This window comes from Mchenga conophoros, linkage group LG1, assembly GCF_057382185.1.
Source record: "Mchenga conophoros isolate Kocher_MC1m ecotype Shallow Benthic linkage group LG1, M_conophoros_male_GT1.1, whole genome shotgun sequence".
Lineage (NCBI taxonomy): Eukaryota > Metazoa > Chordata > Actinopteri > Cichliformes > Cichlidae > Mchenga > Mchenga conophoros.
The window spans coordinates 7,712,712-7,737,657 of record NC_140526.1 but is presented as its reverse complement, the minus strand read 5'-3'; the positions used below and the strand labels follow the sequence as shown (position 1 = coordinate 7,737,657).

The window sequence follows — 24,946 nt, the reverse complement described above, 5'->3', positions numbered from 1 at the left end:
GTTTTCACTCTTGTATGCTTTTCATACAAGTTTCACACAAGACAGATACAAACTTTATAAGATTTATATATATCTTTTCCATATGGGGGGTGTGGCGAGTAACCGTCAGTAAAAATAATAATTCACACAGCAATCGTACATTCATGTGGTTGTAAAAAGCATGAGAATATAATAGGTAATTCAAAGTGTTCAGAATACGTTACTCGTTACTTACTTGAGTAACGTAATGGAATACGTTACAAAATACATTTTGGGGCATGTATTCTGTAATCTGTAGTGGAATACATTTTAAAAGTAACCTTCCCAACACTGATGAATGTAGAGTTACACGTAGAGTTGCATACTCATACAAGACCACTACCAATACATAACAGTGCTTAATGAGTACTTAAAGGCAGGCAGCAGCAGTGAGAGAATACTGAAGCATAATAGTTTTTTCTGCAGGGTCATAACTGAGTCATTGACAACTGCCCTTTGTCGATACTTGCCGACCTGGAGATTAATAAACCAGTTTCGGCTTTTATCTACAGGAAGAGCCCGTGTGGATTTTGTAGATTAAAATGGGAACACATGTAAACAGCAAGTTAGGATTCTTCACCTATAGTTTACACTGATATGACAGCCTGATAGAATAATACTAGAGTACAAACAAACAAACAAAAAATCTGCCTGATCGCATAATCTTTTCTCATATTCTGCATCCGATTGCAAGTAGTTGCTGTTACTGGCTGACAAGTGCTTGACATGCAACACCACCAACCTCTAAACAACTACATTTAATCTCAAAGTGACTACATAGTTTATCTGGTGGGAGGCAACTTGTCAAACAATTTTAGTCCAATTCAGATTGACCGCAAACTCTCCCAGCCAGATTGGCATAGGTTTTCAAATAATGGCTGTCTAATTTATAAAGTCTGACATTAATTGCAATTTCTCTTTGCAACAGCAGACTCATGGAGTCGAGTCTGGTGTTTGGTATGCTGATTATATTCCTATATGCCAAAAGCAAGATTTCAAAGTGTCTGTGTCATTTTGCAGTTAAATAACTGTTGTAACATGTCTAGATATGCCAAGATTTTTGTTAATAGGTCTTCAAGAGTAACCTTGTTGATGCAAGAATTCTATTTCTTGCCCGTTGGCAGTTTTCATGGATTTGACTAACAAAATGGTAACAAATTGTGTTTATGCAACAGGCTGTGCCTAGTGTCCCTAAAGATATCATTTAAATCAGTTTTTTTTCCTACAGTTTCTGTTGTGTGTAGACACAACTAGGGCTGCCACAAACGATTATTTTGATAGTCGACTAGTCACCGATTATTTATGCGATTAGTCGACTAATCAGATCATCATCCACTGGACGTAAAACTACAGCTTATTGCACCAGCAGCATCTGCTCTTATATAACTATCATTAGCTTACAGCTTTAAGCTTTTAAGGTGCTAACTAAAAATAAAGACAAGATGATAGTTTATTCAATTTTAATGAAATTTGCAGATTGTTTCGGTAAAGTTTAATAAACTCCTTGCTATCTAAAATATAACAGGACACCGGAGTATATTCTTCAGCATCTCACACTTCTGATAATCAGCTGTCTGCTTGACCTTTATTCAGCTGTGTAAAAACTATAACTTTAATCTCAGCCAAACCGATTTACTCAGGAACAAATAAAATACTAAAAAAAAAAAAAAAAACAACAACATTTTTAATTTATCTAAGTGACTCATATATATTTAACCTGAGTCGCGAAAGACAGCGGTGGGTTTGAAAACAATTTGCCGGGAGTCCGGTGTTCTCACGGCGCTAGTGACCTAGCCCCCGGCTAGCTATCGAGCTAGTGGGTAACAGACGTCTCTGAAAACGTCGGAGCGCTTTTGAAAATATGTGGTGTCCTGATAAACTGAGCCGATATTTGAGGTTTACACAGCTACATTCTCGCATGAAAATATGTTAAACGTTTATTTTGTGACCCAGAAAGAATAATAAGAGTAATATTAAAACTAACTAGCTACCGCCATTGTTGGAAACTAAGCTGGGCCGCGCTATGAATTCTGGGACACAGCTGCTTCTTCTTCTTCGGGGTTTAACGGCAGCTGGCATCCTTGTACATGCAGTGCTGCCATCTTCTGTTTCAGTCCGTTATTACACTCTTAAATCCTGCTATTATTCCTGCGTCTTTTGCGATCTTACAAAGCTTCAAACGACACGTCGACTATTAAATCAGTCGTCGACGATTTTGATAGTCGACGTAATCGTGACTAGTCGACAAATCGTGGCAGCCCTAGACACAACCCTAGTTCATACCTTGAGTTAGGTGCCAATTTTAATGTTTGAATGTGTCATAAGTAAGTTAACCTATGATTAAGTGTTAAGGCACAGACAGCTTAGAGAAATACTGCTTAATACCAGTTTTTAAAAATACAGGTAAGTCTGGCTCTCTGGAAGCAATATATAAAGAAATGAGGGTTGGCTCAGGTTGCAGAATACTGTAGTTAATATCAATTTGTGTTTGATGTAAATTTCTGTGTATGTTGATGACAACAGGTTTGCAACTTTCACCAAAGTATCACAGTATTATTGTTGCATTATCACAAATACATTGCATGTATTTGCAAACTTAATCCCATTCAGTAGAAAAGTAACAGCAGACTTATCATCATCTAATCATATTGATTGCAAGTTCAGTCACAATAATTTTGATTGTGCCATGGTCTTCAGCCATTGTTTTCCCTGTGTGACTGTAGCATTAGGAGAACTCTCTTAATACTCGTAATTGTAGTCAACAGCCAGTGTGGCAGTGTAGTTCACTCTGACACGAACAGCACGCCCAATCTGATCCCACAAGTGCCTTGTTTTTCCAGTGAGGGACATGTCGCCCCACACCATGATACTGCCTCCACTAAACTCTGTTACCCTATTGGTCCAGCAATCAGGATAGAGTTCTCTACATCTTCTCCTTCAACCCTTAGATGCAAATGCCATAGGCAGAATCTAGACTCATTGCTAAACAGCCCTAATCAGGTTCCAGTCAGAACTCTAACTGTCAGCACCTGATTGTCTACGGTACCAGAAGGTCAAAACAAGATGCAATAGTAGAATAAGCTGTTTTGGTCCAGACAGGTAAGTTTTTTAATTGGTGCAACCCACATACTCAGATGTGGTACTATTTAATGGGAAATGGACAGGCTTTCCAATACCACAAATAACTACCCAAAGAATGAGTATTACTTTAATAAACAAAACTTTGCCAGTTATTGACAGTATTTTAATCTAGAGGAAATAAAACTCACAAAAAACAATTTTAAATTACAGTCCTGATTTATTCTTTTATTGAGCGCCAAGATTTTCTATATACAGGAAAACCCTGTGTATGTTACTAATATTTCTACCAGCATTAATACATAAAAGAAGAAATTTAGCATCTTCTTAAATGACTCACTGATACCCTGGAGGACAGTGATTTCCACAGTGTGGGCCATGGAGGAACTAGCTAATGACAACTTTAAGAACTAATGAAAACTTAAGAACTGTGCACCAGGAGCTTCATGCTACAAGTTTTCATTATCAAGTCAGCTCCTGTAGGTGTAAAGTGGTTACCAAGTATTTTGTCTATTTTTTGTTTTTCTTACTAGCGACAAAGAAGCAGCTATCAGGTAGCAGAGGCTTGTTAATAGGAAATCAACCTAAATAAGCAAATAGTGATCAAAATGAATGCACAAAAACACAATGAAGGAATTACTTTATGTTGAGCTCATGTTATAATCGGCTTGGGTGGATTTTTAGATTTTGAAACTGGGCCGTGGCAGTCTTGGGAATGTCTGCTGTAGGAAATGATGGCAAAAGATTGTCGCTGAAACTCTTACATCAACCACCATAACAGACACAACCAATACCTGATGGTTTACACTGAAAGACAAAGAAAGAAAGAAAAGAAAAGAAAAGAAAAGAAAAGAAAAGAAAAGAAAACCAGATGGGGAAGAAAGAAAAGCTTATATTCAAAGGTAAAGTTTTCTGAGAGGGTACTTACTCACTGCTGATTAGAATACTGTTTGCATTTCAGTCTTAATTATTGAATGTGACTTCCTGTAGTGAGCAGATTTCCTGCTGTATCAGTGCCCATACCTGAATTTAATTTGGCCAAACAGGGTAAATCAATGGCATCTCAGTTAGAAATATTGGACTGCATTACTCTTGTAGGGCTCAAACTTCTGATTTAATAAGACGGGTGCTTGTGTACATATAAATTTGCTTCGGTGCAGCTTTGAGCAAATATTCAGACAGTTGATCTTAAAAATCCCTTTTGATCTCATAGTGAAAACGCAGCCAGCATTAGCTCATGGTCACACAGTATGTCACTGATAACATGTTTTTCTGGTTGATCTCTTAGCGGACAGTCCCTTGGGCCTCTTCTGATGTCTCTCTGACACTATCTGCTATACTGCAGTCAGACAAGCACACTACATGACTAGTAAATCAACCAGGAGAGACCATTTCCCCCACTGATAACATCTCACTGCTGCTTTTCTTCTCACTATAGCATTCAGCAACCGCTATTCAGTACTTCATCCTATTCATTCACGTTCCACAGAGGATAAGAGACAGACAGAGTGTGTGCCACATGCATGTAAAAGCAGATGATTGTGAGACTCATCTGATAATCCACTCAGAATGCTGTTTCGGTAGTACTACAACAGTTAATAATGTATATTGGTAGAACTGGATAAAGGTTCAAAACCAAGCTAACATGTGGTAGCAATAAAGGGAAATTACAACTCTGTACAAATGTCTTGCTTTGACCCTAGCTCAGGTATGGGCAACATTTTTCTCTGCATGGCCAAACCTGGTGTGCACCTACCTAAAAATGTAGCTAAAGTTTGCGTCAACGCAGCCCACAACTAGGGCTGTTCGATATAACGATATATATCGGATGACGATATAAAAACGTCTATCGTTTCATTTTACGCAATCATTTGTTTCGTGGTGTCGCAAAATAAACTGTTTACGGCAATATTTTTTCATCGTTTTGATGGTCACTGTAGTGGCTATATTCATTTCTTAAAGTTCTCTCTTTCTCTTATATTTAATATAACCACACTACGGACGGACAAGCGCCTGTTTTTATGCGTTGTGGTTAGCAACAACGACGGTAACAGCATCGCGTGTCCGCTTGTCTATGTTCCACATAAACCTTTCACAATAAAGCTCAAGATCCTGTTGAGACTTTTCAAAATAAACTGAACCACGTGAAAGAGCAGATTATTTACGGATGAGAAGCAAAAAAATAGCTTCCAGGTGCTAAAAAATAAACCTTAGACTCAAACGTTAGAACAGGCTTTTCCCCGCAGCACGCCGTATAATAAATACAAAGAAAACGGCGGCTGTTACAACTTATGTCTAAAAATGTATAGTTTCATGCATTGGTTAAAACACTCGACTCCAGCTACATGACGCGCAGCTGGAAACACTTCCAGCAAGTCGAGCTGCCCGAGATTCACAGAATTTACAGAAAATGTTACATTTTTGTGATTTATATCGTTATCGGGACGATAGAATTCTTATATCGGGATATGAGATTTTGGTCATATCGCACAGCCCTACCCACAACTATTATGATTGGCCAGTTCAGTAGCATAGATTCCTTCTGTGCAATTCCAGCTACTTTTCTGCCACATTTTTTGAATTTCTCAGTGAGAGAATAACACATAAAGAATAATAATCACAGCATCAATATAAGCACTCATAAATGTCAGCAAATTGGGACATTATTGAAACTGTCAGAATGGATGTAAGGGAAAGTAAAAAGAAGTGGAAAAAGAAGAGGAATAAATATGTTTTCCCCTGACAAAAAATGACTTGCACAAAGACGTCCGCATTTTGGTTGTTTCTATCATGTCTGGCAACGCACACAAATCACCAGGACACGACCGCAAGGTAATAAACACATAATAGACCAGAACTCAAGGCATAATCATTCCAAACAAATGGTCACCAATGTAAGGTTAGGTAATGTCAAACCCTAAAAGTCTGGAATGGCTGGAACGGTTCTGAAGTGGCTTTGCTCATAAAAAGAAAACAGGCTTCTGCACAGCTAGCTAACAAAATACTGGTTTCAGCTGCAGAATGATAAATATGACCTTGACCATGCATTTGAGTAAAGACCCATTAGATTATCATTGTGTGCAAATTTCACTGAAATCTGAACAATACTCTGGGAGTAGTAGTGATTCTTGTTAACTGTAGACAGAGGCACAATGGCATCAGCTCATTGGTCCTTTAGCTGGACGAGCTAATCAGAAGTTACAAGCCTGGGTGTTACTCAGTGACCTCAGTAATTTAATAAAAAAAACAGGAAGGCGATAAAAATCACTCTTGCCTTCAAAGATCTGATTACTTTTAAGAACTTATAAAAAAGCCACAAAACAGCAACAACTTATCTAAAGCTCCACTCTGAGGCTCACAACCAGTGTGAGGACAGGATAGCGACTTTAGCTTCTCCAACTTATTCCCCAGTCATTCTTAAAAGTGAGTTGTTTAAAGTTCTTTTAATGATTTGCAAAACATTAAATGGCTTAGCCCCAACCCATTTTGTAGAGGTACTAATCCCAGCTCGTATCCCACGGTCCTCCAATACTCCCCTGCTGCTCTCGCACCGGAGAGCCCATGAACAAGCTGGTGGCGAAGCCTTTTCTGATTAAACACTCGAAACCTGGAATGCTTCACCATCTCATGTTAAAAAGCCACATTTTAAAATTTTGCTGTGCTTTCTAAAGTATAGCAAAAACAAACAAATTAGATTTCTTCCAAGTCCATTCACAACTTTTAACATCATCTTTTTGTCCAATTAATGAAACCACTATATGAACCACACTTTGCAAAACTTAAAATGGAATACAGATAAATCACCTGAATAACTAACTACCCACATCAGCCAATTATCAGTTATCAATGTCAAATATTTTTTGTTTTCACATTATTTTGTACTAGCTAAATGCTTAAAAATTGGGATGAAGAGCTGAAACAACCATTAAATGTTTCAAGATTAACTATCCTTCTGCAAAAGTGGGAACAAATAACTACCCAGATAAAACAAATAAAATAACAATGCAATATAATACAACTTTACTTATATAGCACATTTAAAACCAAAGGTATATCAAAGTGCTTCACAATAATACAATAGACCAAAATAAATGTATATAAAAGTAGGGCAGGGCAATTAATTTTCTTATTGCCTAACCTTATACTGGTATTACCGTGAACAGTATGATATGGCCCAGCCCTATATAGAAAGGCAGTAACAAAATAAGGCACTAACACTAACAGATGGGAAGCACTAATTAGACCAGAAGTGTGGGCTCAATAAAGTAGGTATCAGACCTCAATTCAGAGATAGGGTCAGTTCACATATATAAAATATCCACTAGGAGGCTAAACAAAGATGCAATAATAAGATTAAAATAGATGAGATGAGGGCACTAGCTAGTCGGGAATGCCAGATTAAATAGGTAAGTTTTCAACCGTGATTTGAAAGATTGGATAGAGTCCGAGGCACGAATAGTAGCAGGAAGGCTGTTCCAGAGGTTAGGTGCAGCTTAGACAAAAGCACGATCTCCTCTGGTCCTCAGCCGAGACCTAGGTTGCACCAAGAGTAATTGACCTGATGGTCTTAGCGCTCGAGTAGGAGTATACAGAGTTGGAAGAGAAGGTTATCAGCTTTGTGGTCTTATGGTCTGACATAGGCTGATGTTATTTGACAAGTGCTGCCAGAGCTCCAGGAGTCTCAGTGTAAAGTACCAGCTTTTTTTCCTCTGATTATTTCCAAACTTAAGAAGGTGCTGCTGCTCATTCCTGACAATGCTGAGAACTCAACGTGTTTTTACCACTCAGAGCACCGACTTCTGGAAAAAATATTTTAACTTTTTAAAAAAAGGAGTGCTGCAAACAGGATTTCACTAATCGCAGAGCAACAGCAGGAGCCACAACTAGAATTTCAACAGAAGCATGTTTTAACCACTGAAAAAAAAAAGAGAAAAGAAAAAGATGTTAGTGGAAGCAGCTTTTTTTTTAAACATTTGGGCTCCGTGACCCTGTCACTCTCCTCTCTGCAGACCCTCCCTTTCAAACACATGTAAACTGTCTATCTCATCTCTAACCAACACTCATCCCTTTGTACATCAGCATGTTTATTCATGACACGACTCTCACTGTGGCACATCAAGAGGTTGCTTGAGGAAGAGTGGCGGGGTGCTGTGAATTTCCACGTTGACAACATGTCAAAGGAAGACAGACACAAAGGAATAAAAAATGCCCAAATTCAATTGCTGCACAACGCTTGGGATCGTGATATAAAATGAACAGAACAGTCAAAGCATTAGACTCGATATGTGCATCGGAGGTACATACAAATCACCTCATCCAGGTGACGGCTGGAGTACTACACATTTCATAAAAATAAACACACTATTCTCCGTCGCTGATTCACAGAGACAAGCCTACATAAAAAGACAAAGCAGATCAAAGACGTGCAGAGGAACAATGTCACATCCTGTAGACAAATATGGCAAACCTTGGGACCATACTGCCTGTGGCAGTGCATGCTATCTGTAGGTTAAAGCTATGAAATCTTGCCTTAATTTGCCAAAGGTGGGCAGAGCAGGAGGCAGAGAGGGAAGACACTGTGACTGTGTGACTCACTGTGGGGTTTCAGCTCCTGCTTCTATGTTAGTCTTGTGTTTGAACATGAAGAGCTGAGGAAATAGCTCCACTTCTGCAACGCTAATGGGGCCTAAGGTTAGACATGTTGAATAAGTAATATGGGGAAAGTAACACCACCATGGCCAAGGAGTGTCTTCTAAGTCTTTATACATAATTCAATCAAAAAATGAAAAAGAGGCTCTTTTCTGCAACAGAAGGTGGTGTCAGGTTGTTGCATATTTTCTAATTCAGCCAACTTTGTCAGTGGCAGAAAGCAATATTCTATTTTCTAACAAGGGGAAGAATGTTGAATAGTAAATTTCAATCTCTGAAAAAAGAGGCCAGTTGAGGATAAAAGATGCCAATTCTGCCTGAATGTGTGCGTGAGTGGCGGAGGTGTTTTGGCTCTAAGGAGGAAGGCCGGCTCGCTGAGTCTGATGTAGTACTACTGTATCGCTACTGAAGGATTTACAATAATGTCACAGCCAAGTCTGAGAATCGCAGTAAGAGGGGAAATTTAATGCAGAATCGTATTATTATACTGACATAAACATATGTGCAGATGCACGGCCCACGCACGCACAAATGTGTGCACATACAAAGACACACAAAGAGTGGAATTATTGCAGTGTGAAGCTATTTGAATTTAGAGCATATCTAATCTTTATATCATCCAAAATATGAACCACTGACTTCACTGCCATAGAGAGTGGGCAGTTTGCTGTGCACAAACACACACACACACACTACCATGCCCCCAAAACACACTCAAACTCACATATAAATATATGTCTATATATACGACATGGACAAATATGTAACAAATGCTTGTGGAGTGTCTAAAAAAACATGAGCTGTTGAAAATCCTGCTGTTGATGGACTATAATTCTCAAGAATTTTGGAATGCTTCACACAGGAAATGGTGCTTCACTTTTGAAGAAAGCAAAGAAAAGTCCTCAAACATCATCATCATTCACATCATTCACAGCCCTTCAGTTAATTGGGTCTTAATCCTTCCATCACACAACCATAATCCCAGATCAAAATACCTTTACAGGTCAAAGGCCCGGACTTCTGCATAGCAATAAAGTCGAGAGGACGCTTAAGACCAGCGTAATTAGACTCCAAACTTTAAGGTCTGGTGCAGGTACATATATTAGGGAGCCAAAAAAGACCCCACAAGTCAAGACTGTGCAGTTTGTGGACTACCAGAGTTACATTTGATCTGTGAAAATGTCCAGCACTAAAGCCTAATATTCAGTCACCACCAGAGAGTATCTTTAACCCTGTTTGATCTTCTGTGCCCTAGCGAGTCCACAGAGAAGCACATGCTCTATCAGATTTTGAGTATTTTCAGCATAAAGCCAGCTCAGCGTTGCAACAGGGATTTAGTGTGAAACTTCCACTGCATGTCATTCACAGCGTGCAAGCAGCCAGTCAGCAGGTTTACAGCTGAGTAAATTCAACACTTTGTTGCAAGACACTGAATTTGAATTTGAATAGAGGTGCAGTGATACAGAAATTTTACAAATAACAGGAATACAGAGGGGGACGCAGATGTTTTGAGACTTTTTTGCTCTCTTTTTCCCCATTTTAATTTTTATTTCTGCATGGATGTATTTTTAGGATTTTTTTAATCTCTCCAAATGTTTGTCGTTTTACTGGCACTACAAAAGTTAAACTAAATTGAAAGTGTGGGCACAAAAAAAGAAACGAAAGGAAGAAAATGTGACTTACCCAAGGTCTTTTAACCCTTTACAGCCGATCGGAGCGGGCACGCTCTGTTTTGCGTAACTATTTTTAAATCCCGGTAGCTCTGCAACCAAGTAAGCTAGCGCAATAATTTTTTTTGCATATGAAACTGGAGGAGTTGTACTTACATCTTATGCCATCAGCTTGTCCTAGGTCACAGTTTCCTTCCACATATAGCTTTGCAAAAACTGCATAAAAATCACTTGCAGCAACAAAAACATGATATTCCAGAAACACGCTTCGCCGATCCATCAGCTGTTTGTAACACTTCCTACGTCCATCAGCGCGAACTATCACATGACCGCATGACCAGCCCGAAACCGGAAGTGACGTCATTTTGCGGAAATGTAGTTTTTTACGATCGGGGCCTTATGAGCTTGTGTTTTACTTGTTATGTGTTTTAAAAAGTTATGTTTGACTTTATGACTTTCTGTGTCGTTTCTGGGATGCTTAAGACTCATATTGCACTGCTGGAAATAGTTTATTTTGATGCATATGCTGTTATTTTGCAAATTTGCACTATAATATTTATTTTCGTTTTTCCTGCAGTATATAAAAATTGGTGTATTTCAAAAATAAAACTATGAAGACACTCAAAATAAATTTCCTGTGGTGGGAAACTAGTTTGTGTAACTTTTTTGTATTTACAGTTTTGAGGGATAAGCCTCTTAAATTTCTCTAACTAGAAATATATGTTAAAAAAAACAAAAACGATTTTCAATTTTTTTGTAGTTTATTGCACTTTTTTTGCAATTTATGTAATTACTATGCACCTAATGCAGACATATTATTAAAGTTTGGGCTATAATGGTTGTATTGATGTATAGCAACTTGAAATGCTCCCAAAAATGGCTCCACAGCATGTAAAAATATAATATAAGCTCTGGCGAACTTGGTTCTATGGTAGGTCTTAAAGGGTTAAACAGTGAACACTCAAATTGGGTTAGAAATTAAAGGTTTTATTTGGACCATCCAAAACATCCAAGAGACCTTGGTGATATCTCGGTGATATCTGTGAAGTGTTTTCTTTACTAGGGCTACATTAAAAAATTATAACTCTGGATAGTAATGTCAGGACTTCCTGAACTAGCCAGCCATAACAACAAGCCTATTCTAAGTAGTATATTTAACATTTCTTCTCACCAAAAGGTTGACTTTTTACTTAATTTGCTCCACAGACTCTGATATTTGTAGAGATGTTGCAACAATGATGATCAGATTTTGTCTTGTGGGCCTCTGTTATAAATTATCAACAGTTCTGTAACCCCTGCACTACACCCAAGGGTGGGTAGGTAGAATTGAAAACTGCATTTCACGTTAAAAAGTGTGAATATGCAGCGCAACCTCTGTTAATAAAATAAAAAATAAAGGTACAATATCAGCACAAAATCCATAAAACATTAAGTGATATGCTTTATGGCGGTTCAGTCTATTTAAAGATCATACACAGATCCTTTGCTCTTCTAGAGCAGTGCTCCTTATCCAGTAACAACATTCATTTCTTTGGTATATTCAGACTCCGTTATTGTCCTTAGTTGTAGTCAGTTTACTTGTAGGTCAATATGTCATAAAGGGGGGCGATCGTAGCTCAAGAGTTGGGAGTTCGCCTTGTAATCGGAAGGTTGCCAGTTCGAGACACGGCTCCGACAGTCTCAGTCGTTGTGTCCTTGGGCAAGACACTTCACCCGTTGTCTACTGGTGGTGGTCAGAGGGCCCGGTGGCGCCAGTGTCCGGCAGCCTCGCCTCTGTCAGTGCGCCCCAGGGTGGCTGTGGCTACAATGTAGCTTGCCATCACCAGTGTGTGAATGTGTGTGTGTGAATGGGTGGATGACTGAATGTGTAAAGCGCTTTGGGGTCCTTAGGGACTAGTAAAGCGCTATACAAATACAGACCATTTACTAGGGCTGGGCGATATGACCCAAAATTCATATCTCGATATTTTTTAGCTGGATGGCGATATAAGATATATATCTCGATTTTTTTTTTAAGCCATAAAGTAAGAACAAAAAGAGAGTTCTTAGTCAAAGCTGTGTCCCAGATGTCACACAGGCACTTTTATTAACATACAGCACAGATGTACATGAAAAATTACTCAAAATTAAATTATGAGCATTCATTAAATAATAATGCTCCATAAATAAAAGAAAACAAGGTTGTTTTTGTGCTAAACAAAGAGCTCACAATTGTGCAGTCAAAATGTAAACTAAAAGACGCTGAGCGTAATAACAAAGACAGACAGATTTCACAGCTGCTCTGTTCCCAAGTTTTACTGTGTGACTGATAGCCTGGAGTTTGAAATCCGCTTCATAACCACGTCTCTTACAGGTGCCATTTATGGTCCTTATACACACACAGTACGGTAATATTACGTTGATGCACAGTACGTATCACTCCGCGAAGCTCCTCGGTAGCCGTAATGCGCCGACAATCTATCAAGCGGTGCAGCTCCTTAGCTTACCAAAGTCGTACTCAAACATTTTTGACAGATTGCTGAGCGCCGTGTACCACATAAAATCAGTTCGCGGCCATCAAGCACAACCAGAATTCATACATAAGGCGCGCTATCAACTTTTGAGAGAATGAAAGGATTTTAGGGTTAGCGCTGTTAGCTCGTTAGCATGTTTAGCTCGTTAGCACGTTGACGCCGTCCAGCCCCACGCATGGGGCGATGCGCAGTAACTCGTTAACGGAGATTTGCCGTGTCCGTCTTGTCGCTGCCTGCATGTGAAGCGATGGGGGAGGAGGGGGAGTTGTCTTCAGTGAAGGCGAGGCGGAGTAACGTTGCGTAGAGACAAAAGTGGACGAAAGAGAGGCAAACTTGCGGCTCCACAACTATAATTATAACGTAACATAGACTATATCGATATAAAGGATATTGTCACATCTTATATCTCGTATAAAAATATATCGATATGTTTTAAAAACTCGATATATCGCCCAGCTCTACCATTTACCATTTAAAGCTAAAATCAGTTTTGTTTCAAGTTCTGGCAATTCAAGCAAAAGAACTGCAGTAACTGGGTGATTGTCCTACCATAGTGCTCCCGCCAAACTGAGGTCTGTCTTCTTCTTTCTGAAGATTGGCTTATCTCTAGTGATGGCAAGTTACCAGAGTCCAAGGTCCAAGACACAGTATCCTTGAGAAGTCTCAAAAACCTGGCACAGAAACCAAGAGGACTGTTATTGTGGGTATTATTGCAGAGCATATCCTGAATAGTAAACTAATAAGCACCCAAAACTCACCAGAATTGTAATGTAAATAGATATTTAATCAGTTTTGTTTATTGGGATTTCATTTCTTCATATTATTAATAAACAATCAGAAATAGGGAAATGTTCATATTTCTATTTTAAATAAAACTGACTTTGCACGAACCAGTGTGTGAAGTGACCCCTCAAATTATATGGCAGGGAAACACCTGTATGGCCATAAGCTAATCAATAACCCTTAACATGACACTGCAGTTCAATCAGCCATTAAATGCGTTTTCATTTTAATTCTGAATTTTAAAACGTAAACCACAGAAATTGTACACAGAATACATCTATCATGAGCTCAGGAACAGTACAAAATGTACGCTAAAATAACATAAATATCAAAAATATACATACAAATTAAATATATTTTAAGTGATTATACACAATGTCTTTTACATATTTTCTTATGGATGAATAAAATCATCATTTAGGCTTTAAGCAAGCAGAATACTTTCCTTACAGCTAAGCATAAAGCACCATTAGACATTGCAGAAGCGTTCAAAAATTGTACCTGTAATATCTTGACAGTAAATTTTCACAGGTGTATTATTTAGGTCACGCAGTTGCTATGCATTGCGTTAAAACACCTATTTGAACACAAATGAATCACCTTTCCAAAATGTTTACAAGCTCTTTCCGCATCAGAGCTAAGAAGTTTTCGCTAACTCAATTCCGTTGGTCTTGCTAGGCTGGATGGGCGGGGCTTTACGCATTTCATTCAACAGGAAATTTTTCCTTCTCTAACCAATCAGACACCGAATTCGACCTGACAGTCAATGACTGACCAACCACGAAATAGTCCAAAATAAAAGAACACTTTATGGAATTTGTTTCTCCAGTGGATTATACATATATAAAAAACAAATGTAACACTGACACGAATGCCCTCTTTAATGCAAGGACACACATCGTGAAACACAAAGCCCCAGAGCCTAAGAGCTGCATCATTACCAAACAATATACCTTGTATTTATATTTAAAAATACCTTGATGTTGGTAAAATATGTCCTGTTTGTGTTGTTGTATAACATTGCCATATGTTACAGAAAATTCTCCATGCGATCGGATTATTTTGAGATCATGAAAGGTCTCTGAAAGTCACCATTTCGTAATATTAGAAATTATGATGAATTTAAAACAGCCTTCTGCAAACCAGATTACGTCTTTTTTCCTGCTTTCAAAAGATCTGCATCAGTGACATGAGACATTTACAGACACTTCTCTTCAGTAGCTTCAGGTACATCTTCATCTTGATGCCAATACAAACACCAATAAAATGATTAGCTGAAGGCCACATAGATGCACTTCTTAATGACTGTGTCTTGATTTATTTGGGACATAGCATACCTTGGGGTAAAACTGGGAATAACAACACTCCATTTTTTTTTCAACTATTATTTAAAAGCTTGAATTTTTATGAACTTTAGGCAACTGGCTGATTTTTTCATCTTTCACATATTTTATAAGATACAAATTGTTTGAAACCAGATAGGTTAAGGGCTAACTGAAAAATACAGAATCGTATGCCTTTAAGAGCCTGTTTCTTTATATGACTGAGACAAACAACTAAAATGTGCCAAAAACACTTTTTCTGCTGCTTTGGCATTTAATGGTGAAAACTGCCAGTGGATTAGGTCGAGAGCTGCTTAGATTATTGTGCGTTTCACAGGAGATCATAAACACTGTTATTCCCACTTGGCAAAAATGGGGTCACCAGCATCTCCTCACAAGAAACATTGTTCTACTTTAAAATTCAGTTACTGGAGCTACACCACCCACTTTCATTGCAATGTGCTGTATTGGTTTAGGAAAATATATTAGTTTTGCCATCTTTTATTCATCCTCAAGCAGAAGGACAGAATCTACATTGTTTTCCATTTTTGTCCGAACTGACCGACAACCCCATCTGAAATATTGTTCTTTCTCAGAGTTGCTATGACAACAGGTTGTGTGACTTCCACTATGGATTTTACGCATAGCAGAGAATATTAATTCAGTGTTGCCAGCTGATATTCATGTTCTCCACTGTGGAGTGATTACATTTCATTCACAGTGTATGGGTTAATTAGTAAATATATGTAATTAGTATTTACATGGCTTTTGCTCAGGAGCAGTGGTGATGAAATGATGGAAGAATTACAATTCATCTCAACCAGCATGTCATTAGTTGCCATGTTTTATGATTGTCCTCCTCTAGACAACTGCCATGTCTTCGACACAAAGTTGCGTGTAATGAACTCAACTGAGAAGTATGCAGCATTTATACTGTTTGCAATAATTTACTCAAACTTAAAATTACTTATTCTAATAATTTCAGATACTAGATTCCTGATTTTTTTTGCCTATACAGTAACCTGTAATCACATGTATTGAAACATAATGTATTTTTGAATTAGTCTTTTTGAGATGAATTAATAAAGTAATCTTTATTTTAAACCCACATCCACACCGTCTCATTATTAGCTATTTTATGTAAGCGTGCTGTACTACACGTCTTTGTAGTTTGATGGACTTGTTTTGTTCCCTCCTCTCGTGTGATTCTCAGGGGATAACTTCACCAGCCTTTTCATTAGATACACTGCTGAACTGCTCAATAAAGCAAACATCTAATCAGCCAGTCACATGGCAGCACCTCAGTGCATTTAGGCACGTAGACATGGACAAATGACTGCTGGAGTTCAAACAAAGGATCAAAACGGGGGATGAAAGGAGATTTAAGCGACTTTGAATGTGGCGTGTTTGTGATGCCACACAGAGCATTTCAGAAACTGTTGAATGGCTGGAATTTTCCTGCACAACCATCTCAAGGGTTTACAGAAAAAGAAAATATCCACTGTCTCTGGGTGACAAAGCCTGGTTTATGCGAGAGTTCCGAGAATGATGTCCAGACCTCTTTAAGCTGAAAGGAAGACAACGGTAACCCAAATAACCACTCATTACAACCAAGGTATGCGCAACAGCATCTCTGAACACACAACACATTGAACCTTGAAGCAGGTGGGCTACAGCAGTGAAAGACCACACTCTGTCAGTATACTGATGGCTGCTTTCAGTAGGATATTGTGCTGTTTTGTTGAACATAACAGTGAGTTCTCCACATGCAAATGGCTTCCACAGTCATCAGATCTCAACTCCATAGCGCACCTATACAATGTGTTGTATACATAGATGTGCTCCTGACAAATCTACATCAACCGCAAGATCTAGGTAACTATCTTTTATTCTTCATTCATTTTTCTTTCATAAAGAATGACAATAAAGAATCGTTTATGCTATTTTGTCCATACAGACTAAAATCTCTGAAGAATGTTTCTAGCACCTTGTTGAATCTTTGCAACAAAGAATCTGTGTCCAGTCTGGTACTAGCCAGGTGTAACTAATAAAGCGGTCTGTGATAGTAAATCATTTCACCTGTCAGTGGTCTTAAAGGTGTGATGCAAAACAAATGTAACAAGTTCACCAGATTCAAACTTGACTTCAAAATGCTGGATTGCAACAGTGTTGCGACGACAACACCACAAGGAAATTGCTCTGATTTGATATTGTGCTGACTAATTTGTTTGAATCATCTCTGAGGTGTTAGAGCAGCCAAAGTATATCACTGTACAACATATTGTGACAGCCCCAGGCCTCATGGTAGGTGTTTTCTCATTTCTCTAATTTGTGCTCCCTTGTCTACTCTGTCCTCCATCCTGCTGCCCGTGACCCAGAAATCAGTCTCAGTGCTGAAGGATGTCTCTGTTCCTAAAATGCATCTGGAGGACACAAGACAGAGGGAAGAGGAGGCTTGTTGGAGGAGCTTATACAGTAGGTGTTACCTGTGTTTTTTACCTTCAGTGTTTAAAGCGTCATGGTCCACAGCTGGAATACATAAACCAAACAGGAGGAGGACTGTGTGAACAAAACTTCACATGTATTCATTTGTTATTATTATGTTTAAATGTGCTGCCTTTCACTATTTTCTATATCTTGCCACATTCTAACAGGTTATGAATTTAATTAAAGGTATCTGTATCTGTAAATATAAAAGAAGTCACAAGAACTATTACACCAGCTATCAGAAATAACAGCAGCTGTCAAGCTCTGACAAAACAATTAACAATGCAGGTGTGTCCAATGTCATATTTAAATGATGTTGCTATAAACAATGCCTCAGACGTTACTCTTAATTTTGCTTCTCTTGCTTTCACTTTTTCAGGTCCCGATCAATAGGTTTTCATAGTTAGGAGTTTGCGTATGTCAGTTTCCTCCCCCAGTAGTTCTCTCTCTCTTGAAAGGCTTGGTTTACATTTTCTTTGCATTGAATGCTTTGGAGTTATCACTAGTTTTGTAACCAGTTCAAGCAACAAGCTGTTTTGGGTTATCAGCTGCTCTATTCGGTTCATCTTTAATACACTTTTCAATAGTTTTTGACTAAATTGCTGTGTGGATCTCCTTTTTTTGTTATGTCGGTGCAATGTTTGTAGACAGGCAATTTACCAATATAAAATTTTGGTGAAATATGGTGAAAAGATAAAAAAAAAAAAGAAGTTTAAATTAGTTTAAAACGAGGATAGGCTTAAAAGGAAAGGAGCTTGTGTTAGACAGTGAACAAAATGAGGAACTGCAGCCACAGCAATCATAAGATAAACAAGGATTTTTTTTAAAACTATGAATTATGCAGAACATCTCTCTGGAGTTTCAGAATAAAAATACGGAGCTGGAAATGAGCATAATACACCCACTTTAAGGGTTAAGTTGTACATTTGATACAGAATTTACCTTTTGATGTTGGCCCCATATGAATGAACCTGATAAGCACCAGGAGCAGCCAGAGTAATATGAATTAGGGCAAGCATTGTTGGGTTAAAAGTCCCAGCCAAGTTTGCCATGTCCCTGCAGCAGTGCTCTCTGATGATTTGACTGACAGGTCAGCAAATGAGGGGCAGTACCTGAAAGCCTCGGGGACTGGGTACAAGCTCTCTGTGTGCATTCTAATAAGACCCTGCTTTCTGAGCCTCACTGCCAGCTTGTCACATCCTAAACCTGGCCACAACCCTTTGGCATCAAATTTTAAAATATTGGGTATTTTAAAAGCCTATTTTTTCACTCTGTATAGCTAATTTTGTAAAGGGGTGTACTGTTAATTATTATTTTGGTGTGTAAAATTTCAAACTCAACAGTAAGTGAAAACAAAACGTACACAGCAAGTAAAAACAAGGCCTCCACACTGGACACAAACTTTGTCACTCTTTCAAACCAGAGGGTTTGCTTTCCAAGTCCAATATTGCTGTGACTGATGTGTCATGGCACCAAAGGGTGTTGAACAACTTATATATATGTATATCTCCGAGATGCCAGCGGCTTTGACTGAAAGGCAGTATTTGATGCCATGGAAATGAGAACAGGTCGGCACTTCCAGAGGAGTTGTGCTCACAGCAGTCCAAGGTTAATCTAGATGTCAACACCAGCTGAGTCTGCAGCATATTGCTGTGGGGTGACATCTCCCATCTTCCCCTATGCTGTAGAAGCTTAACACAGCAGCTGATTCCTCCTCTTCCTCTAGTGGGAAGTGTAGGGGTTGGCATTTCTGTTCTGCCATGCATGACGGTTCCTCCTGGCAGTGTTGGCTGCTGACCTCCTTACGTGCTTGCTTGATTGCTTCCTATCCACTCTAGCCACACTCCCATACTCCTCTATGATATTCTCATATGGGCTTGAATGCAGGATATTTATTTTAGGTGGCTTGGAGAAAGCAACATTCTCACAGCCTGTAGTTCATTGTGTAACTCTTTCTATTAACTCATTGATGATATAATGATAACATGATTATGGAAATATAACATAAATAAAAACTTGTGAAAAAGAGGATAAAACAGTGTGAAAACAATATTTTCATTGTGGAAATGCAGTAATTGTAATTGACTTATATAGTTCTTTGCATTCAGTTCCAATCACTTCCATGCCCACAGGTGTATAAAATCAAGAACCTAGACATGGAGACTGCTTCCGCAAGCATTTGTGAAAGAACTCTTAATGCTTACATTAGCAAGATATTTTGGACAAGACATTCATGCCAACGTTTTGGAAACCGTCTGGGATTTCCCCTACCTATTCCAACATGACTGCACATCAATGCACAAAACAAGGTCCATAAAGACATGGATGAATGGTGTTGAAGGATTTGACAGAGTTCTGACCTCAACTCAATAAAACACCTTTAGATGTTAGAGCAGAGACTGCAAACCAGTCTTCTCATCCAACATCAGTATCTGACTTCACAAATGCACTTTTTGAAGAATAGATAAAAATTCCTATGCACACACTTCTAAACCCTGTGGAAAGCCTTCTCAGAAGACTTGAAGCTGGTGTAGCTGCAAAGGGTGGGCTCATATCATATTAAACTCTATGGAATAGGAAGCAGATGTCCCTCGAATTCATATGCATGTGAGAGCAGACAAGTGAATGGTGCCAAACATGTTGTCAGCCAAAATGCTCAATTTGAGTCTTCCGAATGTGGAGTCCAGAAACAAATGGTGGAATGAACCCTCTTTTACAAACAGTATAGATTTAACAGTAAAATTATCCACTGCTCAAAGTGACATTGGAGTGATGTCTTTGGGTTGTTTTGTAACACCAGGTGACATGTGAACGTTTAGTGTTGATGTCCATAGGATCTCTGTGTACGGGCAATTTATCGTCCAAATGGTTGTCTTGGACGTCTTTTCAAGTCAAACTTACACTCATTATAATTTTTTTAATACTGCTTCTATAGGGTCTGTAGTCCCATGTTTCCCGTGGGCTGAGGACATGTTTTCTGTACAGAAACAGTTGTGTGAAGGAATGCAGTGATCAGTGGACATGATGGCGCGGGCTGTTGAAGCTTAAAAAAAATTACTGCTCGGTGGATTTCGATGGTCGGTGGTCCCCGTGGTAATCGGAGCACTAGGTGCGGTGACTCCCAAGCTAGGCGAGTGGCTCCAGCAGATCCCGGGAATAACATCGGAGATCTCTGTCCAGAAGAGCGCAGTCCTGGGAACAGCTAAGATACTGCGCAGGACCCTCAAGCTCCCAGGCCTCTGGTAGAGGACCAGAGCTTGAAGGATAAACCGCCCGCAGGGGCGTGCTGGGTGTTTTATATATATATATATATATATATATATATATATATATATATATATATATACACACACACACACCTAGTGCTCCGATTACCACGGGGACCACCGTTACCTTCACCCTCCACATCCTCTCGAGCTCTTCTCTGAGCCCTTGGTATTTCTCCAGCTTCTCGTGTTCCTTCTTCCTGAAATTGCTGTCATTCGGAACCGCTACGTCGATCACTACGGCCGTCTTCTTCTGTTTGTCTACCACCACTATGTCCGGTTGGTTAGCCACCACCATTTTGTCCGTCTGTATCTGTATCTATATATATATATATATATATATATATATATATATATATATATATATATATATATATTACGTGGCTTGTTGGCATGTTCAACTTTCATGTTCAAACTGTAGTGGGTTACACAGTTAATTAACAATTGTATCCTTTTTATTTTTAATTCTTAAAAAATATTCCCAGTGTACCTACACTTTGCACCTCACATGATTTAAAAGCTAACTAGTCTAGTTTAGCAGAATTTACCAACTTCCTGTACACTCTCAAATCTGATCAGAGTTGTGGAATTTTATTAAATTGCTTGGTTTCAGATAATCAGATAATTTGACTGGCTGGTTATCTAATAGCCCTAGTTTGAAATTACACATTTAAGTCCTACAAATGAAAGAACTTTTGCAATTTTTATTATTTATTTACCTATTTATTTTAATGCACAAGAAAGCTGAAACAAGATAGCATGAAATTTTTACAAAGATATTTTTTTAGTTTTGTAAAACTTTCTAAGAAAAAAATCATGAATCATATTTGAACTATTTCCTTCTAATTCACAGCATTAGTCAGCCAGAATCTACAATCTAAAAATAAATGAGTTGCTATAATGAACTTGATGGCATTCTGAAAGGTGTTAAAACTATAATTCCATTTAATAAAATATATATTTTAAAATAATTTCAATGACACTCTCATGAATGCGCTCAATGTAATTATTTCCCATGGACAGATTTTTAAAAATAATGTTCATTTTGTGTCAGCTGGCACATTTAAAGTAAAACACATAATGAAACAAAAATGCTTTGCTGAAAGAGAGCATGTGAAATTACTTGAAAATTACAGGCCCCTTTTAGCAAATTGTGGCTTAATTGCTGCCTTCTTCCTTACAGGGAGTAACTTTTAAAGAGTTTTTAAATGACAGAAAAAAAAATAGTACCTTAAAAAAAGAAAGACAAAGAAAGTGTGTTGACTGAGTGAAGGCAGAGCTTCCCAACTGCCAAACTGTTAAAGCCAGCCTGGTATTATAACAACAATAAGTTCTCAAGACAGTCACTACCCTATATTCTTCTTAATACCCTTATATTTTTCTGTTCTGGAAGGGCTCATTAAGAGATGCAAAAACAGCCACAGCATCATCAGTGAGTATCACCCACTTGACCCTGAACAATTACTCTGACCAAACACCATATTTGGAAGGCACCTGAAGCCACAAAATCTCATTTCACTGGTAATTGTCACCCATTCCCCAACAGTGGAGTCACTTAACCCCCAGAAACCTCCAGAATCTCACCCTCTCCTCTTCTGTCACACTTGCCTGTCTAATCCTCTGGGCACATTTTTTCTTTTTTCTTTTGCTTTTTGTCAAAATTAATTTATTTTCTTCACACATCAACCTAATTAGAAGGAAGGCTTGTGGTGAAAATACATCTTTATTGCTGTCATTATCAATATCACACTCCTTATCTGGGTCACTGCGCACTGATTGGCTGCATGGCAAATGGAGTGGAAATTTCCTATTTTGTTCTGAGCCTTTTATGTTTTAAACGCACACCTACTGGGGAAAAGATGCGCATACTGGAGGGAGTAAACAGTTAATAGGCCTCCTTTCCCCACAAACAACTTTTTGGGAGGGAAAAGAAAGACGCAAGAATAGAAAATAAAAAGATAAAGGTTAGCCTGTCTTCTGGGGACTGAGGGCACTATTCAATCATACTTGATAAGAAAGCCGTAGGGATTAGTCAAAGGCATTCTCCCTGGGTGGTGAAGTGGCTGCTCTGGGTTCAGGTACTCAACAAAAACACTGTTTGCAGTGAGATAGCACCAGAGACTGCTTTGAGGCAGAACAGAAGATTAGGATTTCCCAACTTATCTTATGGAAGAAACTGCTTTTGATCAAACAGCAGCAGGCAATTTTGCATTCAAGGCCAGTATATTTGCCTGTGAGTCTGCAGGTAAGAGAACAAGGTGCAGGATAATATAATGAGCATAAACGCAGCTTCGCTTTTTTGTTTCACAAACTAGCTCACCTCCTCCTCTTTGCACCAAAGACCAGATGCAAAGAGCCCTCAGCCCCCATTTCCTGTGCTTGTGTTTGCTATAAAGCTGCCACAGTTATCAATGAAGTCCAATACAAGCTTATCCACGGTGAGCTGACACAGCTGTATTAACTTCAGGATTATTTTGACAAAAGAAGACAGACCATCTCCAGTGTGGAAGGTGAATCATTTCCCTGTAGTCGTTTTGCGTTAAAAAAAAATGCAGATGAATCAAGGTGAGGTCTCTTTTAAAAGCAATTTGGGAGCGAATCTTTTCCCTCTATATGCTTGGATTGCCTCTCAAATTGCTCGGCTGTGTTGCAGCACTTCATGCTGACAAGCAATACTTAAATAGAGAGAAGCAATCTTCCTGAAACATGCAACAATACAGCATATTCACTCTGAATACGCTCTCACCATATTTAAAGCTTTCATGTCACAGGGGAGCAATCAGCCAGCTAGCTGGTGTATATGGACTGGCAAATAAATACTGTTCTGTACCCGAGTAATGTATTGATTTTCCTCACACTGGTGACCTTAATCTCTCAAATGTCCAGTCAAACTATATAAAATAAAGCCCCTAACAACAATAGTAATGGATTTTTGAAGTAGATTATAATGAGTTTCAATAGGCAACCTCTTTAGAAAAGGATGACTCATCGCAGTGTTAGGTAGCAAAGAAATGAAGAAGGAGCTTTTTGCTGATGGGAGAAGGTTCTTCTAACTTCTGGTTGATGTTGTTAAGTTAAACCTAACCAAAAAATCAATGTATCTCCTGGCCGAAAGTGATGAGTGATTCAAACCAACACCGCACCTCTGAGTTTAGATTCTGTCAGTTTGTACAGGGAGTGCAGAATTATTAGGCAAGTTGTATTTTTGAGGAATACTTTTATTATTGAACAACAACCATGTTCTCAATGAACCCAAAAAACTCATTAATATCAAAGCTGAATGTTGTTGGAAGTAGTTTTTAGTTTTAGCTATTTTAGGGGGGTATCTGTGTGTGCAGGTGACTATTACTGTGCATAATTATTAGGCAACTTAACAAAAAACAAATATATACCCATTTCAATTATTTATTTTTACCAGTGAAACCAATATAACATCTCCACATTCACAAATATACATTTCTGACATTCAAAAACAAGACAAAAACAAATCAGCGACCAATATAGCCACCTTCCTTTGCAAGGACACTCAAAAGCCTGCCATCCATGGATTCTGTCAGTGTTTTGATCTGTTCACCATCAACATTGCGTGCAGCAGCAACCACAGCCTCCCAGACACTGTTCAGAGAGGTGTACTGTTTTCCCTCCTTGTAAATCTCACATTTGATGATGGACCACAGGTTCTCAATGGGGTTCAGATCAGGTGAACAAGGAGGCCATGTCATTAGTTTTTCTTCTTTTATACCCTTTCTTGCCAGCCACGCTGTGGAGTACTTGGACGCGTGTGATGGAGCATTGTCCTGCATGAAAATCATGTTTTTCTTGAAGGATGCAGACTTCTTCCTGTACCACTGCTTGAAGAAGGTGTCTTCCAGAAACTGGCAGTAGGACTGGGAGTTGAGCTTGACTCCATCCTCAACCCGAAAAGGCCCCACAAGCTCATCTTTGATGATACCAGCCCAAACCAGTACTCCACCTCCACCTTGCTGGCATCTGAGTCGGACTGGAGCTCTCTGCCCTTTACCAATCCAGCCACGGGCCCATCCATCTGGCCCATCAAGACTCACTCTCATTTCATCAGTCCATAAAACCTTAGAAAAATCAGTCTTGAGATATTTCTTGGCCCAGTCTTGACGTTTCAGCTTGTGTGTCTTGTTCAGTGG

The 24,946-nt window shown here is 38.8% G+C and overlaps 1 long non-coding RNA gene across 1 annotated transcript in view; it reads right to left on the bottom strand.

Moving 5' to 3' along the window:
- LOC146582846 (uncharacterized) overlaps positions 1 to 14,841 on the bottom strand; it is a 71,862-nt gene extending 57,021 nt beyond the window's left edge. The window contains exons 1-2 of the long non-coding RNA XR_014893078.1: positions 14,213 to 14,841; positions 13,478 to 13,599 (exon numbers count right to left, since the gene is read on the bottom strand). This is a non-coding gene — a long non-coding RNA (uncharacterized LOC146582846). The remainder of the gene's footprint in view (positions 1 to 13,477; positions 13,600 to 14,212) is intronic.
- Between the last annotated feature and the right edge of the window lie 10,105 nt (positions 14,842 to 24,946).